The sequence below is a fragment of the Cupressus sempervirens genome, chromosome 5 (assembly GCF_028749045.1).
Source record: "Cupressus sempervirens isolate cs-2001-9-10 chromosome 5, ASM2874904v1, whole genome shotgun sequence".
Taxonomy (NCBI): Eukaryota; Viridiplantae; Streptophyta; class Pinopsida; order Cupressales; family Cupressaceae; genus Cupressus; species Cupressus sempervirens.
Window position 1 is genome coordinate 970,784,816 of NC_143122.1, and position 13,171 is coordinate 970,797,986.

The window sequence follows — 13,171 nt, forward strand, 5'->3', positions numbered from 1 at the left end:
GCAGCAACCTGGTTCTCTTTTTAGCATGTGTCCCCTACTCTTAGTACACCTGTCGCAAAAGACCTCCTTCAACTTCTTCTAAACATTGGCCAAGGATGCTCCATCTGTTATGCTGCCTCTGGTATGATATTTGCATTGTTTTTTCCTACCCTTTTCCCAACACCATGGAACTTTTTCCTTCCGCGTGGGCTGCTTTCATCTTTTCATGTATGCTGAGCCTTCCCCTGCTGCGTATTTTATATTGGTTCTCACCATCTTTTTTCTCCACGTTGTAACCTTGAATGCAAATTTGGCACCCCAAACATGATTTTTCCCTTGCCTGCGTGAGGACCTATTCTTTGACCTATGGTTTGCCCCTTTCTCCTCCTTTATAGCCATGGATGCCCCTACTTTTGTTCTCCTACCTACTGTTGACTATAGATTCTTCTTCTTTTCAGTGGTTTCCTCCTTCTTGGTAGCTCGTTCAACAAGCTTTGACTGTTCTCTTAGCATCTCTTTACTTTCAGCTCCAACAATTTCTCTTACCTCATCTGGCTTTCCTTCTAGGTTATTTGCAAGCTCTTTCACAGAGGCACTGCGTGATGTTTTGTGTAGCATCTCCTTCTGCTTCCTAATTTGTAATTTTTTTTTAATCTCTTGAATCTTTTTCCTCATCCATAGTTCTTGGAGGAAGCATTGGATGTCGATAGATACCCTCACCATCCAGAGCAACCAAATCTAGCTTAGAGACAAGCATATTTGGATTTGGCCTATATTTTAATACATCTTCTGGATGAATATTGAAATTGCCTTCATTTTTACTAGTAGTTACTTGTGCAGAAACATTAGCATCCACCCTTGAAAGCTTCTCAATTAGATACTGATGTTTTTTATCAATTGGTCATATCTTCTCTAGGAATAACTTCATTTCAATAAGATAATTTGTTACTGGATGTCCTTGAATGGAAGAGCCGTCTACTTTCTAAAGAAAATAGTACACAATAGATTGAAAATAGCTTAGAAGCAACAAATACTACACATCCAGTTAGCTTATACCATCTTTTGTGCTATAATAGTCATAGGTTGGCTTTCTCTAGTGAGGGAGCTCTGTTCCATCCTCAAGGTTGATGTCTTTAGGGGTGCAATTCTCATATCTGCAAGAATATCTTCTAATCATAATGCTCTTCCTTGTTATTTGTAAACCCCAGATGCTCCATGGAATGATCTTTGTTAGAATACTATTAATCCCCACCTTTCTAATCAGTCGGATGCAATTAGTCAGACCCCCAAAAGTGGGTCTGACTAAAGTTTTTTTCGCTTCCAAACAACTGATCTGTCAAGTTGGTTTATTGATCATCTGGCATAGACTAAACTCAATTTGCATCATTGATTCAACTTTCAAAACTTGTTTTCACATCTTTATGCAAACTGTCAATTTCATGCCAGGAGGTCCTTTGACTGGCCTTAAAAACTGACTAGAACACCTGATCAAGCTCTAAAATTTGACACACTAATTCTTTGCTCTGCATTCTTGCACCTTGTCAAATCTCATCTCATGATGAATTCTTAGTCAAAAGATATTGACTATCGAAGTTTCCCTCTTAGAATTACCTACACATAAACATGTCAAAATCACAAAACATGTTCAGATTTGGCTTCAAAAATTAGGTAAACTGACACTTGGGGAAACAAAAACTAGGGTGTTCATTCACTATCATGAGGAGAGTATAAATTTGTGATTTGGGCTCATGACAAATAACTAGGTGAAAATGGCGAATGGTCAAAGTGAGCTACTCAGAATTTTGTAGATTGAAACAATGATAGAAAAGCATTTTTTGTGAATGGAATTGACTTGGGAAAGTGTGTAGACAGATTTGTCAAGATTTGAAAATTGGCACACTTGAATTATTTTTAGAGGAGAACGTAGTGGAACAATCCATTCAATCTCATCTATGATAGATTTTGAGATACAACATCATGAACATGGCTACTGACAACTCTGCACTTCTTGACACTAGTAAAAAGTTACAAGTTGCATTTGAAATTGCGTTCAAAAACATATCAAACGAATTTTTCATAATCTCAAAATTTAAACGTAACATGTCTCTAACCTCTAGAATGCAACACAATAGGAATTTGATCATTTTGGTCAACTAGGTAAAAATGACAACAAGTCAAACAGGGCTTCCCAGAATTCAAAACTAATTGCATCATCATGACAACAATAAATGACCAACTTTGTGTGATTCAAAACCTAGTCAAACGGATTTGAAATGACTCAAAATATGTAACATAGGCTCTTAGGTATAGATAATAAACATTCCCAAAGTGGCGAGTCATGAAACATCACTGGGTTGAAGATATTCAAAGGCAAATTGGGCTTCCTGTCGCTATTTGACACTTAAGCAAAAATGTAGAATTAACAACTACTCAAAATGAGACTTCACAGAATGGCTCAAAATGAAAATTTATCATCATGGGATGAGTGGACATATTGAATGGAAGGTTTAAGAAACATTGAACACCTCATAGGCCTCAAATGGATAGCCAGGTACACATGCATTTAAAACATTTATAGTGCTTAATTTTCTCAATGGTACTCAAAATTGGGGCTTCGATTTTGAGTCCCAACACCACATTCTCTTCTCCAAGATGGATAAATCTAATGATTTTCTCCATGGAATGAATGAATAATAAACTCTCCAAGAACCCTTACTTATACCCAACTAAGCCACAAGTTATCCTAGCTCCTTAAAAATTAAAATAAACCCTTACATTAAATATATGTTGAGCCACAAGTTGGCCTCTAAGAGATATCAAAAACCAAATGCCTTAAAAGGATTAAACCACCTATTAAATATATCAAAAAAATTAACCAAGACCAAAAATAGGTCCACATAAACTCTAATGATTGCTTCACATCACGATCACATGTAACATGCATTAAATGCACCAAGTTGTTTGAAAAAATCTATAAGAACTCCATCTCGTAAACCCCACTATTGAGTGGCAACAAAACCACAATCATCGTCGAGCTCCCACAAGAATGGCCAAGTTCTTCATATGTTGAGCAACAACGTAGATTCTAAGAAAGCCTTTAGTGACTGAGCCCCTTCAATAATTGAGCACCTTGGTCGAATCTATACCTAATGATTACTGAGCACTACTCCTTTGGTGACAAAATCCACAACTCCAAAGCCAAAATCTCCTACATGCAAGATTTACAACAAGCCTAGGATGCTCCTACACATTGCATGCAAATAGTTAGTTATAAAAAAAGAGTTACATTTGGTATCAGATTGTGTATCTTGTTTGTGTTTCTATTATGTGGTTATTTGCAATGATTTAGATTACCTCTACTAGGGGTACCCTTAGATTGTCATTGTGTTAGATGGTATCAAAGTGAAGGTTTTCCTAAGTGTATAGATAGATCTCCAAAGTTGAGGTAGTTTGCACTAGGACCTGGGGTGAATATTATCTTATTGAAGGTTGGATTAGGTTGATTTGTTGTGGAGGATTTGTGAGATTCTTGGAAGATGCCTCCAAGAAAATTGGACCCTAGGACAATTAAATATCTCTATGGTGTTGTAGAAGCAAGGCTCTTAGAGAAGATGGCATTGATGAAGAGTGATATGATTGTTGAGATCATTAGTGCTATAGGTAGTGTACCTTGATATATGGGTACTGAAGATGGTTATGAGGAAGTTGCTGAAGACTTTGAGGTTTTTTGATTGAGTGGTTAGGACAAAATTTAACATGTGGAGAGACCTATGGAAAATAGGGATGGTCATTTTACTAGGCCTAGATCTCAGTTAAAGCTACAACATAAGATGGAGGTTTCTAATTGATGTAACACTAGTCTTGCTCCTACCCAAACTTCTTCTAGAGTCTCCTCAGGTGTTTCTCTTGACCTAATAGGGTTTTTTACTACCTCTACTCTCCTTAGGATCCTATCAATGAAACCCTACTCCATTCAACTAGTGAACACCAATTAGGTATAACAACAATTCTTTCACCACTTCCTAGGCTTGTATCAACCCTCATTATTTCCTCCTCACCAACTCCACAATCTACCCCAACATATCAAATATTATTCCAAATAGAGATATGACCATATAGTAAGGAATTAGGATCCTCTCCAAGACTTACAACCAAAATTGGCATTGAAACCCTAATCAAGTTCTAAGAACCACACAAAAATGCTTGCAAATAGGGCTACAAGCAATTAGCCCTACATTTGATGAAAATATTGAATAACTTGCAAAAGTCCTTAATAAGGGGGTAAAATAACCCTTTATCTAGATACCCTTTTTAGTGAACTAAAATATTATAAAGGTTTTAGGTTTCCAACTAGTTCATACAGTATGACCTACAATTATGCCTAAAAATTAGGGCTTGCAAGGCATTAAAGCCTATCTATCAAGAAGTAAGTTTTCTCCACTAATGAACCTTCACCACTGCCTCCCATTGTACTTTGGACTTCATTACTCATGATTCTATCCCATTCCAAGCTTTTAATGAAGCTATCAATACTTTCAATCCCTCCTAAAACCTTTGCAACATACTGTAACCCCTAGCCATGTAACTCTGGCTTGCCTAGGGCATCACCATAAAAACACTATCCTTGCTTTCTAGGGCCCCTCCTTCACTATAAAATATGTATATGGAGTCAATTTCCTAATCCCAAAATTTTGTATAGATCCTATCGTGGAAAGAGGCTCTATGACCCCATCTTGGCCAACTGCCTAGTTTAGGACAACAAACTGACAAGAAACAAAATAATTTAACCAATTAACTAGAAATCTAAAAAATTTAAATCTAATGCTATAAAAATCTAGAAAGGAATTAGAATAATTCTTCTACTAGTTACCACACTTCATTTAATCCATTCAAAATACTCAAAACTCATAAAACTAAGAACTCTAGCTGTTATTATTGTTGTACAGTTCATACACACAAGACCAAAACTTCTTCCAACCCCTTGATTAGGTCGAGTATGGCCTTAAATACTTTTCCAAAGGCCAAAAAAAACTATTCCAGACAATTATCAATCCCCATCCATGAAGTTCCTCTTATGCAACAAAAAGTTGTCAATGTTGCCAATGACAACATTGACAAATTTTGAGCAACTTTTACATCTTTTTGTATTTTGCACTTAAACTTGGGCCAAAGAAACCTAAAAAGGACTTAAAACATTCGAAAAGGACCTTAAATCTCTTATTTTTCCATTGTAGCCTCAAAATCACATAATTACCCTATTTGACCTAAAATGGACAATTCTTGCAACTAAGAGTGACTAAGGCCTAAGATGTCTTCCTATACTTAACACTCCTCAAATTAGGACCAATCTAGTCCCATTATTACTCTTTTGGTGTGGCTAGTACCACTACAAGACAAAATAACTTAGGAATTCTACATCTTCTATTAGCCTTACCTAGGTGCCCTTGCACCATTCTCCCCCACAAAGAAAAACTATGTCACTCCTATGGACAATAGATCTTTGGAAATGCCCACTTTTTTGAAGTCTAACTCAACAACCAAAGTTGCCTCTGAATTTGGCTTGTGTCTCCACTTGACAAGGTGTTCCATGTACACCTTAAGTTTGGTGGCCTTTTTTACTCTTGAGTCCAACACTTATTCAGTTTCCAACTTGACTGGTGAAGGCATTACTATAGGTTCTAGATCAAGATGGACTCCTTGACTATTATGAGCAATCTTAGGTATTGGAACCTTGAATCAAACCCAACTCTTGCACATTGAAAATAGGATAAATGCCCAAATCTAATGACAAATCAACTTTATATGCATTGGCTCCATATTTTCTTATGATTTTAAAAGGTCTCATTCTCTTCATTTGTAGCTTAGTTGGCACACCCTTCTACAACTTAGATTTGTTCAAATGCACCATGACATAATCTCCTATAGAAAATTGAATGTCTCTTTTGTTCTCATCCACCTTGGCTTTCAAATTTTGTGTGCTATTTTGGATTATCTTCTTTAGTTTCTCTCAAATTTCTTACATAGTTTGGGTGAAATCCTCTACATGACCATTTCTATATTCCATGCCTCCAATATCTCTCAACTCACATACACCCCTTGGATGCATCCCATATACAATTTCAAATGGAATTCTACCCATGGTTCTATTCTTGCTATCATTGTAAGCATATTTTACTTGAGGAATGATAACATCCCATTTTTTACCTTATTAATTAGTTAGGAACCTCAAGAGATTACCTAAGACCCTGTTAACCACCTTAGTCTGACCATTTGTTTGAGGATGGTAGGCTGAGCCAAATGAAAGGTTTCTACCAAGTCTACTCCACAAGATCTTTCAAAAATGGTTCATAAACTTCACATCTCTATTTGACACAATACTGATAGGTAGTCCTTGAATACTCACAAATTCCTTAAAGAACAAGTGTGCAACGTGGCTAGCATCATTGGTAGTCTTGCATGCTATGAAATTCCCCATTTTTTTGCATCTATCAACCACTACATAAATATTGTCTTGGGTAGACCTATTATGAAGTCCATGCTCACACACTCCCATGGCCTTGGGACTGGTAAGGGCTGATATAAACCTACATTGGTCATTCCACCCTTGGCTTTCATATACACCATGCACTATTCAACATACCTAGTCACATCCTTGACTAGTTTTGGCCAATAGTAGAATCTTTGGACTAACTCTAGATTCTTGTTCATACCAAAGTGACCACTTAGGCTCCCATTGTGCTTTTCTTGAATGAAGTTCTCCGTCATTGATCCTCTTGGAACACATAGTTGGTTGCCCTTAAAGAGTAGCCCATTTTGCAAGGTAAATTCAGATAATTTGCTATGGAAATGATTCTCAAAATTAGAATATACCTTATACACTTCTACAAAGTCTTCATCATCCTTGTAAATGTTCTTGAAACTCTCTATTCCAATTGTTTGTATCTAAATGTGTTGTATAGTTAGCAATCTCTTGCTTAATGCATCAGCTACCTTGTTAATTTTCCCTTTCTTAGGTTTGAATGTAAAAGTGAATGATTGTAAGTACTCCATCCATTTCAAATTCTTATTACTTAGCTTCTCTTGGGTATTGATATAGCTTAGGTATTGATTATCTATGAATGCAACAAATTCCTTGGGCAACACATAATGTCTCCATTTCCTAAGAGACTGAACTAAGGCATATATTCTAGGTCATAAGAAGAATACCAATTTGTGGCTTCATTTAATTTAAAAAAAAGGTATATTAAAGAACCTATGTTTTAGATTTCAATTTTTTTCAATATGTTTTGACTAAGTTTGAATGCATCAAAATTGGTTGTTTACTATTGCCATGCTGATGCATTTTTCTTAGAATTTTGGGAAGCCCTGTTTGACCGGTTATAACTTTGACCCTATTAAGGAAAATGAGAAAATTTCTCTTGCATTGCATTCTGGGGGTCAGATACATGCTATGCTACAGATTTGAGCCTTTGATGAATCCATTTGACTAGCTTTCAGACGCGATTCCAAATGCAATTTATGAAGTTTCATTGGTATCAAAAAGTGCAAATTGATCGGTAGCCTTGTTCGAGATGTCATAACTCTAAATCCATGGTAGATGAGTTGAAATGGATTGTACCACTATGTTCTATCCCAAAAATACTTTGAGTATCCCAATTTTCAAATCTTGATGAATCTATCTACACACTTTCCCAGGTCCATTCCATTTGTGAAAATCACTATTTTGCTAGTGTCCCCAATTCTATAATTCTGAGAACCCAACATTGCATGCTTGTCAATTTTTCCCAATTACTCATCATGATCCCAAATCACATATTTATACTATCCTCATGATATTAAACTAATGCCCCAGTTTTTATGTCTCTAAGTGATCATTTGACATATTTTCAAAACCAAAACATAACACACTTTATTGTTTTTAGACATGTTTGTTTTCAGGTAGTTTCAAGTGAGAAAATTTGACAGTTAATATCTTTTGACCCATATGTCATAATGAAACTTGATCTCCAATGTCAACCATTGATGTTTTGAAAGCATGTAGAGGAGAGAGCTCAATGATGGGAAGTGTCTAGGTGGCATCTTTGGATCTCAAATCAAATGGACAATCCCCCATGCAGTCAAAATCCATGCCAAACCCATACTTATTATGTTCAAAAAAAGAATAAATATCTTTAGGGAAGTTTTCCTTTAGAGCTCCCTTCTTTATGGGTGGCATGGAAGAGATTTAGCTGAAGCTACATGTAAAATGAACATCTTTGTTTTGGAGTCATGGGACTAGCAGGAGAGAAACATCCATGGTTGGCCAATTCCTTAAAGAGATGCCACCTGATCCTCATAAAACATTGTCTCCATACAACAAGTGGTGCTCTCTCTCTCTCACTTTTTGGAAATGATGTGGTAGAAGGCCAATGAGGTAGGTTGACATGTTAGGGTGATAGTGCAAAAATTAACTAATTAGTGACTAACACATGTCAGGCTAGTCAAACTTAGGTTGACCAACATTCAACAAAGAGGGTAAAATGAGTATTTCCATAAGATCTTTTTTATCATTTTTCCTCCTCAAAGTACATGTGCATTTTAAATTAAAATGGGATATATTATAAAGTTTTAATTTTAGGAACAACTAAATTTTTGCAAAAAATTTAGGCATGGGAATTTGTTTGCAACCTAAAGTTTCAAATGGCCATCTTGGGTATTTCTTCGAAGCTGATATAAGACTATTATATATTGATGGAAAGCTCTTGAAGTCTAGTGTGAGTGGGAAATGTGGGCCTCTGTGATTCACACACACTTTAACATGATCATTATCTGAGGGATCATCCCAGAACGAACATGGGATTGTTCATCTAAAATAACCAACAGGTTGATCTATTTCTATTGGAATTTACAAGTGGGAAGATTTACTTTTGAGAGGGGGGGTGAATTAGAAGTAACAAACTTTAACCTCTAAATTTTTAAATTTAAATCATCACATGCATGTAACATATCTAATTAACATGAAAGTGAAGTCATGCATGAAAATATACAACACAATATTTGACCACCTAGAAACCCTCCAAAATGAGAAGGTAAAACTAGGGTGGGGATGACACCCACAACTTATCACTACATCAATATTTAACTTTTCAAGGTTACAAAGTTTGACTATAATAAATAGTCTACCCTATTAAAGGCTCTAACACACTGTTAAATGTGATCTATCTAAAGGATTTACAAACACTCACTTGGAATGTCACCTTGTTAAAGGATTTAGAATATGGCTGTTAAAACAACCTATCATTATAGGATTTTCATTCTCCTAATACAATGGCTAGAAAATATTATAAAATGTGTTGACCTAATGACTTACAATCTTCTATTGCTAATTTAGATCCTTGTTCTGTCCAATCTGATATGATCCTCCTTGATCTGATATAACATTGTTTGTAGTGTTGATGCTTTGTTCTAATCAAATTGATTCTATAATGCTATTCTTCCTCTAAGTCTTCACACTTCTTTAGACTTCGCTAGTATTCTCTCCTTGCATTCTCGTACCATGCATGCATTCTGGGGTTTCAACCTCCTAAAAAGGTTTCGAGACTTAGGGTTAGGTATGAATCTATGATTGAGATTCATCCATCTTTCCCACTCAATTCTTTCCATTTTTTTGATTGGTTGCATGTTGATTTCATAAGGAATTAAAAAATATTTGATCTTATCTTTTAATCCTTTGAGATTCATCTTATGTCGGCTCAAAAATGGTTTACATCTTAGTTTGTGAGGGCACAAACTCTTAGGCTGATTTTGTGTTACTCGACACTTACTAATTGTTGATGCTCAACACATATAGGAATTCTATCTTGCTTGGCTTCTAAAGGAATTCTATCTTGCTCAGCTTCTAAAGGAATTCTTTCTTGCTCAGCTCCTATTGTTTACTCGGCACATATACTAGCTCGGCATCAATTGTCACTCGACACTTGAAACTTTCTTGGCACTGTCTATCTACTCAGCATCTGAATAACTCGACACCTATCAAATTTTTGGCTCGGTACATATTGTAGCTCAACATCTATATTATACTCAGCATCAACTAAGAAATTTCTTAAGCGTGTTGACACTCAATTATCAAAACTAATCTGAGACCAACAATTTCCTCCTAGCTAGAATGATTTTGCTAATTGCTCTCAGATTGATAAGCTAGCAACTAGACATCTGGAATGAAGGATTTTAAAAGCTATATGATGTGCAAGATTAATCTATATGAGATGCATTTAGTCTAAGAAAATGAAATAACAATTAATCTAAATGAGTGCATATTTAAGCTAGATGAGATGAATATGCAAGAAAATCAAAGCTATGAATGTAAGAAATGAGTTATTATTTCAGCATAAGTTCAACATAATTCATGTGCAACTTCCGAAATGAGGATTTGAGGGCTTCTTAAATAGAATCCAAGAATTTGATCAACGATTGAGATCAAATTAAATGAACAACTGAGATCCGAAGAAGATTTAGTTAGAATAGAAAGTTTTCTTATGAAAACAAAGTTAACCAATTTGCTTTTGAGTGGAATAAGGAGTTAATTGATTTAATTCCTTTTCTTTTTAAATTAACTCAATGTTTCCAATTTTGAACTGAAGAAAGGATTTGGAGAATATATTTAATTTAATATAATAGAATATGACCTCATAAATGGATATTCTTAATTAATTGAATAATTAAACTCAATAATTAAAATAAGGACATATCTTATTAAATCAAATACATTTAATTCCTTAATATGTATTTTACCAAAAGGGGCAGACTTAATTTAATTAAAGTACTAGGACTTATAATTAAATTAATTAAATTAATAGGTTTACATTTGCTAATACAATTATACTTAGGAATTAAATAGAGTATGTAATTAATGTAGGTTAGGGATTTTTTGCATTTGACACTTAGGTTAAGTAGCAATTATTAGAATCAGAATTGCCTAGTAGAATAGGAATTTGAATGGATTGAATATACCAAAATTGGTTTAGCATGGCAATGTGGCAATTTTGGGGTATTACATTTGCCCCTCTCTGAATGAATGTATGAGGAGCACGTTTGATTCAAAAAAATCATAAATATGAAGTATAGATCATAAAATGAGATAGGTTCTGAAATTGATGACACAGAGACCAAATGATAAGCTTTTTAAGGTTATCTCCAGAATGAAGTTTAACCTTAGGGAATCCAGATAGAACACCTAGATACCAAAATTGATAAGATTTTTAAAGTTATCTCTAGAATGAAGCTTAACCTTAGAGAATCCATATAGAATAGCTAGATACCATAATCGATAAGATTTCTAAGGTTATCTCTAGAATGAAGCTTAACCTTAGGGAATTTAGATAGAACACCTATATACCAAAATTGATAAGCTTTTTAAATTTATCTCTAGAATGAAGCTTAACCTTAGGGAATCTAGATAGAATGCCTAGATACTAGAATTGATAAGCTTTTTAAGGTTATCTCTAGAATTGAAGCTTAACCTTAGGGAATCCAAATAGAACACCTAGATACCTAAAATTGATAAGATTTTTAAAGCTATCTCTAGAAAAAAGCTTAACCTTAGGGAATCTAGATAGAACACCAAGATACTAGAATTGATAATCTTTTTAAGATTATCTCCAGAATGAAGCTTAACCTTAGGGAATCATGTAGAACACCTAGATACCAAAATTGATAGAACAAAGATTGTCAAACATCATAGAATTATTCCCAGAATGAAACTCAATCCTTAGGAGTTAGGGTTAGACTGTCCTAATATCTATCAATTAGAAGATGAAAAGATTAATCATGATTCATAGAATTATCTGTAGAATGAGGCTTAATCCTTAGGAGTCAGGGTTAGAATATCCCAATACCTATCCATTGAATAGTGATCGAAAGAAAGAGCTTAGAATTATCTCTGAATGAAGTTTAATTCTCAACAAGAATTAGGATTATCTCTAGAATAGAGCTTAACCCTTAACAAGAATTTGGAATTATCTCTACAATGGAGCTTAATTCCCCCAGAGTCCAAATAGAACACCTGAATATTGGTCCATGAAAGAGATAAAAAAATATATCATAAGTTGTAGAATCATCCCCAGAATGAGGCTTGATCCTCAGGAGTCGGGGTTAGACTATGGAAGGAAGTACCAAATCGGTACTTCTTCATTAGGTGTGCTGAGTTTCTTCATGCAGGAGATACCCATCTCTCACATGAGAGGCCCTAGTTTAGCTTGAACCTTCACATTATACAATGATTGAACTTGTATGAAGAGTTGTCATCTCACACGAAAAAGTGTGATCTCGCACAAGAATTTGAATTCTCGTGTGAAAAATTGGTGTTTTGTGCAAAAGTTTAGTTTGGAATTTTGATTTTGTATTAATGTTTTGTACTAGCATTCATCGTTTCACCCATTTGAAATTTGATTGTTTGTATGTTGTTTGCATGTTTGTAGCTTAGCTTTCCTAACATTGGGGATCACATTATCCTCCCTACAAAGCCTTGATTTGATAGCTAGATGATGCTAACATGGCACACATTGATGCCCTCAGCCTATCATATCTTTTCCAAATTCTTGCATTGTTGGTGAATCATAGTTTACTGATGGCATTAGTTGAGCATTTCCATTCGGAGACAATCACCTTTCACAGCCATTACTCCAAAGGATATCTATAGAACATGGATGCAGGGATGCAGGGGTTTAGCATGGATGCAGGGGTTTATGTTCTTTAGGTGTGGGCATGGGAGCACTTTTCCATTATGAGGCCCATCTTTTCTAATGAGAGATAGGATCTAGAGCCTTATATATGTAGGTATCTAGGATAGTTGACACATATAGCTCTGGGGAAGACTATGCAGTGGAGATGTTGATTGGATGACCTAGTAGCAGTGATATGGAGACTATGGAGAGAGACTGAGGCATGGGATGATGCACCAATGGAGATAGGGTATATGTTTGCTTCTCAACCACTGATTGGTCACTTTGTGTAGGTGATCAAGAGATTCCCACTGACTCATGTCTGGCGACAATATGGTTGACCCTAGGACATCACACGAGAGTATTATACATATGCATACTTTGGCACAGACCTAGATCGTGGGTGGTTTGTTAGATTAGACTAGGGTAGGTTGATGATTGATGTGCATACCTTAGTTGCAATACAATGGGATTATATGGTAGGAGTAGCTGAT

General features: G+C 35.3%; 1 pseudogene; it reads right to left on the bottom strand.

The window, feature by feature from the left end:
- Positions 1-414: 414 nt before the first annotated feature.
- On the bottom strand, positions 415-12,634 carry LOC149559183 (uncharacterized; annotated as a pseudogene).
- Positions 12,635-13,171: the final 537 nt, after the last annotated feature.